Here is a 6,000-nt window from a genome sequence, read left to right on the forward strand (position 1 = left end):
TCTGGTGGTTTTGTGCCAGCTGCAATGGTCCAGAACCAGGCTCACCCAAAGGCTATGAAAACTGTCCACTGTGCCAAGGGCAGAAGAGATGTAAGCATGGAGCAAATGCTTGTGCTGGATTCCAGACCCGTTGCCTTAGGGCCAGGTCCATATGGGCAAAGTGACAGCCCCTGATGGGTCAGGATCTGGTTCTTTTAATGATCCAAGGCAGCATGAGTGAGCCAGGGGACAGGTATCAATAGCTGGGCTTCTCTGAAGTAGCTGCCTCGGCAAGAGAGTGCTCCCAAAGACCAGTCTAGGGCAGTAGTTCTCAAATGGGCAACATTGCCCCTCCCCCAGGAGCCATTGACTCTTTCTGGGAACATTTTGGGTTTTCACAAAATGACAGCTAGGGGACTGCTGCTGGCATCCTCTGGGTAGATGCTGCTGCTAAACTTCCGATACACACAGGGCAGCTGCCAACAACAGAGAAATAGTGAGCCCAAAATGGCAATAGCATCACATTTGAAAAATCTGCATATGTAAAAAAAAAAAAAGAGACCCCCCAAAAGAAGTCAATATTAATTGAGCACATACTATGTGGCTGGCACTTTACCTACACTGGCTCATAGAATTCTTCCAATAACTCCATATTGTGGAGTCCCCAGCACTTGTCACTGAAGAAGAGGTGGAGGGGGTGCAGATGGTCCCTCTCACACCTCCAGATTGTCAGCTAATCTCTTTTCTGCCTACAGTTGGCAGGGTTCATTTATATGGTTTCCTACCAAGAACCCTGCTGAAAACACACAGGTTAACCAGACCTATTTTACAAACTGTAAAGGTCAATGAACCTGTTTAAGGTTGCACAGTCAGTGAAGGGACCTGGGGTTCCGAGTCTGTCTCAATTTCAAGTTGCAGCTCCTTCCACTCTCTCAGCTGCTTCCCTCTCCACCCCACTGTCTCACCCCCTCCCCTCCCTCACATGTTCCCTGAAACACCTGCAGACCACCTAACTGACTGCTTTCCTGTTCCCTCCTGGCCACATCACACTTTCCAAACTGCCTGGCCTGTCCTAATTAGAAAGTCATTTTATCACTTCATCAGACTAGGATCCCTCTGGGGACAGACCCAAATTAGGCTCTGAGTCACAGCATTAACTGATATTATAAAGGAAGCCTCCTTTCACTTACATTGCAGCCACAGACCCGTCTTGCACCTCTTCATACTGCTTTTCAAAGGAGCCTGGATGTGTTCTCTTGTCAGCACTGTCCCTTTCGTCACTAGCCATATGTGGCTATCAGGTGCCTGAAATGTGGCTAGTGAGACTAAGCTGAACTTTAAATTATATTGAATATTACTGAAAATTTAAATAACCCATGTGGCTAGTAGCTACTGTGCCAGATGACCCAGGCTATGGTTTCAATGCTCCTTCCTCCTGCTCCCCAAACTTTGTTTTAGCTTTGATTTGAGTTCTAGCTTCCATGTGGAGCTTTGTCATGTACACACACATATTTCTTCACCCATCACCCTGTGGCAGCTCAACCTGTTAAGCCTTGTCTCTCCTTGACGTGGGTTCTCCTGCCAGACCAGAGTCTCCCTGTGCCCCATGCCCCATTCTATGCTGGGTGGCTCACAGCTGGCACAGTTGATTTCCAAGGGCCACTGTGACACCTCCCTCATCCTGGTCTTGACAAACTCTCTTTGGGGACTCTCTTCCCATCTTCACAGGACACACCACCAGACCCCCCAAGTCACTGTCTGAGCCACAGCACTAACACCTGCTACCAATGGAAAGGAGCCTGTCCTGATTTCCCATGGACGAGCTGGTGCTCAGGCCTCAGAATCACAGCTAGTTGTGGCTGGACCCTCCTGCCTGCTCTGAGCTCTCCCAGGAAGGCAGTGCACTGCCATCTCCACCAAAAACCCAGAACCCACCTTAGAGCCCAGTAAAAGGTGAGGCTGGTGGCAACTGGCCAGACCTGGGGATGGGGTGTTTGGAAGCCCTAGTGGAGAAGTGGAGTGGGGTGGGGTGGGGTGGGGTGGCTGAAGCCCTAATGACAGGGTAACCCTCTCCCTACAGAGCCCAGCTGGGTGCCACCCCCTCCTCCAGCAGCCTCCCCAATTTTCCTGTCTCATTTGACACCCGCTGACAATACAGGCTGCTGTTTCATCCTCCCCAGGAGCCCCCAGGATGCTAGGGGCACCGGGCTTCCCCAGGAGTCCTGGGTTCCCGCTTCCCAGGATTTAAGTAGAGCCACCGCTCCCCACCCCCGCTCCGCCTTCCTGACCTGCTGCCTGGCCGCGGGTCACTGGGGGACGAAGAGCAACCCGGAAAGACAGGGGCGGGGGCTGTCCGGGGAGGGGCGGCGGGGACCTAAGCCGAGCAGCACCGAGGGAAATCGAGAGGGCCTCCCGCTGAGTCCTGCCACCGGCAGCCTGGGGACAAGCGTGCCAACTTCCCTAGGGACAACGGCGCCGCCTGAGCCCTCCCGGTCAGCCCAACTCTGGTAGGGCGGGGAGGGGGACAGCCCACTGTCACCTCCCCAGGGAGCCCTCGGCGCCCGTGCATCATCTCCGTGGCAAATTCAGCTCTAGAAATAACTTTTTTTTTTTTTTTTTTTTCCCTCTCCGGATTTTCCCAGCAAGGGGCAGGACCCTTACTCACCCCAGGCAGCTCATGGTGGCCTCTTTCGGGTGGCCTCCTATGCTCTGCTGCAGAGCCGAGACGCTGCGCCCGGGGTTGGTGGGGGCGGGGGGGTGGCCAGCCCGGTCCCTGACATTGGCCAGGCCCACAGGGAGGGGCAGGCTGCGGGGTGAATGGCAGCGAGGGGATGGGGCGGGCTGAGCCCTGGAACCCAAGGGCTGGGGCAGTCGCAGGCCCTGAGGCGAAGGTGGGGGTGGGTGGGCGATAAAAAGGAAGTTGAAGGGAAGGCCCCACAGGATCCGGATGGAGAAAGCCCCAGGGGAAGTCTGATCCAACCTGGACAGGCAGTGAGTCCCTCAAGGAAAGAGATGGGATCCCTAGATTCCTAGGTCACTTGGGTCACTCCAGGTGAGGACCCATAAGGATTTTATTTTATTTTATTTTATTGACAAACTTAGAGGGTGAGTCCAAGCCTGAACAGAATAGCAGAAAATGCACAGCTGAGTAGCTTTAGGGTCCTTGGACTGCCACTATTTTGCTGCGTGGTTTTAGGCCAGTCTCTGAACCTCTCTGAGCCTCAGTTTGCCTCTGTGAAATGGGGTTAATAATAGCACCAGGGAAATTCAGCAAAAGGGTGTTCCTCAAGAGCCTGGTGAGGTCCTTGGAACACACCACCACCACCATCATCATCATTAAAAGGCATTGTCTGCAGGGTTGGGAGTGGGTGTCCGGGTCCACACCGCACTGTCCAAAGCTTCCTGCCCTCCCACTGTGCTTCTTCTGCTCAGGCTCAGTAAAGAACTGGGAATATCTTGGTGTTCTCTGGAGACTTCCACCATCTAGGGTTGGTATGGAGCAACTGTGGCTTTATATCAGGAGGTGGGCCCTCAGAGAGGCCTGTAGCAGACTAGTGGCTGGCAGCCCCTGCATCTCACACAAGCCAACAGCAGCTTCTCTGCTTGCCTTTCAGGATAACTAGTCTATCCTTGTCTGGGCTGCAGGTGTGTTGGGGGCCAGTTCAAGAGCCACTTGTGCTGGTGGGGTGCTCAGGGTGGTGATGGGAAAGAGGACAATATTGAGTGAAATTCACCCTCCCTGCCCACCCCACCCCTGACTGAGTCACCTGAGGTTCTCCAGGAGTGGCCCACGGGCCTCCCGGGGCAATGCCAGGGTGAGCGCCCACACCAGGTCATCCACCCGTGGCTCAGCTGCAAATTGCTTCAGTGCAGTGAACACCTGCTCCTTGGCAGTCAGCTGGTCCCCCAAGATTTCATCCACCTGCAAGGAGGGATCCATGGTAGAGCCAGGGAGAATCACTCACCTCTGTCTTCCTCTTTCTTTGCTTCCACAGACTAGCTGACATGGAGAGGGTTTTGCCTATATCACATTTCAAACCTCACAGCTTTCTCTAGATTTTCATTATATATCTAAACAAACAAACAAACAAAAAAGCAGACTGATAGAGGTGAAGTGACTTCAGGAAAGGAATTTGTGGGCAAAACAGGTCAAAGAATCAAAGTGGGTTGGGGCTGGGGAGATAGCTCAGTCGGTAGAGTGCTTACCTGTAAGCACAAGACCCTTGGTTCGATTCCCCCGCACCCCCCCCCCCCAAAAAAAAAACAAGAATCAAAGTGGGTTGCAAGGTTATGGGATCAGGATTCAAACCCAGGGAAAACTATTCTAATGAATATCCTAAGGATCAAAGGAATAAATACAAGAGCTGAAAAATGTGCCAGGCACTCACTAATTGCTAGTTACTATTATTATAATACTATGTTCTCTTCCACTGCGCTGTTTGCTGAGAGATCCCACAGAGAACATTCTGACTTCATAAAAACGTAGCGGAGTGCACTGCTCACCCTGAATTCTGACTCCCTCAGATCTCCCTCCGGACTTTTGTTTTCTTCCCCTTGGTGTTCAAATCAGCTCACACTCACCAAGGCATGTCTATTCAGAGGAGCGTGCAGCCATGGAAAATGGCCCTGCAAATGCACACAATGTTTTTGGAAGGTAACGTATTAAATGTGTCGAAGGTCCATTCTTTTATCCAATGACCTGATGTCTAGGAATTTATCCTAGTTATGTCCTGACAAATGCAGGATGATGTATGAGTGAGGAGGTCTACCTCCTCATTGTTATAATACTTAGATGTTGAAAGCCATATAAATATCTGACAATATGGCCTAAATAACTGCAGCACATCCATGGGGGGGGGGATATTTGTAGTTTTTTTATTTTTTTATTTTTTGGTACCAGGATTGACCCCAGGGGTGCTTACCACTGAGCCACATCCCCAGCCCTTTTTTATATTTTGTTTAGAGACGGGGTCTCACTGAATTGCTTAGGACCTCGCTAAGTTGCTGAGGCTGCCTTTGAACTCTTGGTCCTCCTGCCTCACCCTCCTGAGCTGCTGGGATTACAGGTATGTGCCACAGCACCTGGCAGTCTTTGTAGTTTCTTGATTATCCCACCATGAAGGGAGAAAACCCCAAACTAAGTGGGAGACAATATCCTAGTGGTTATGTTGCAGCTTTGGCTATTCAGAGGCTCTTTGGCTTGTTGGTGGCCAGGACGTTGGCTCTTGAAGGAGTGATGTCAAAATGCAAAGATTGTTCAGGGAAGTAACAGAGCCCCAGAGTGCACTCTGAGCAGATTCTCCTGAAGGGTGCTTTAGGACAGCTGTGTTCCTGGTTGGAAATCCTTTCTTGATTCTAAGCTTGTCTCAGCGCTGATTCTGTGAACTACCACTCCCACAGATTTCTTTCCTGCTTATTAATGGAGTCAACTTCCATTATTTTGTAGTCAAGTACCCTCCATACTATCAACATGTGTATCACTGATTCTAGGGTGAGAATTTTTCATACTTGAACATCTCTGAAATCAGGATGTGTCTTATTGCTAGTTATTATTCTTGTGCATGTGTGAATAAGTTGCAGGTGTTCCTATTTTTACTAGCACTAAGTTATGTGCCCTGTTGGCACCAAATGTCTAAATAAATCTAACAGACCTCTTTCAGTAACTACTAAATTAAGTGATAAAAAGGTCATAAGGAAGCATGTGTCATATTAATTAGCAAGATTTTTGTTTCTTAGTATTAAATGAAATAATAACAGTGTATCACATCTTAGATTTGCCTCTTTTTTTTCAGTACTAGGATTGAACCCAGGGTCTCATGCATACTAGGGAGCACTCTACATTGAGCTACATCCCCAGCCCAAAATCTTAGATTGGATACAATGTGGTACTATCTGGCTAGTGATGATGATGAACTGATGTTATCAATCTTTGTTTAAAACTACGACATGTGGAGTTATGGCTAAGAGGTGCCAAGTTTTTTATGGGGGGGCGGAGATCACAAGTGTTCTAAATTTGATGGT

The sequence above is a fragment of the Sciurus vulgaris genome (genome assembly GCF_902686455.1).
Source record: "Sciurus vulgaris genome assembly, chromosome: 18".
In the NCBI taxonomy this organism is placed as follows: domain Eukaryota; kingdom Metazoa; phylum Chordata; class Mammalia; order Rodentia; family Sciuridae; genus Sciurus; species Sciurus vulgaris.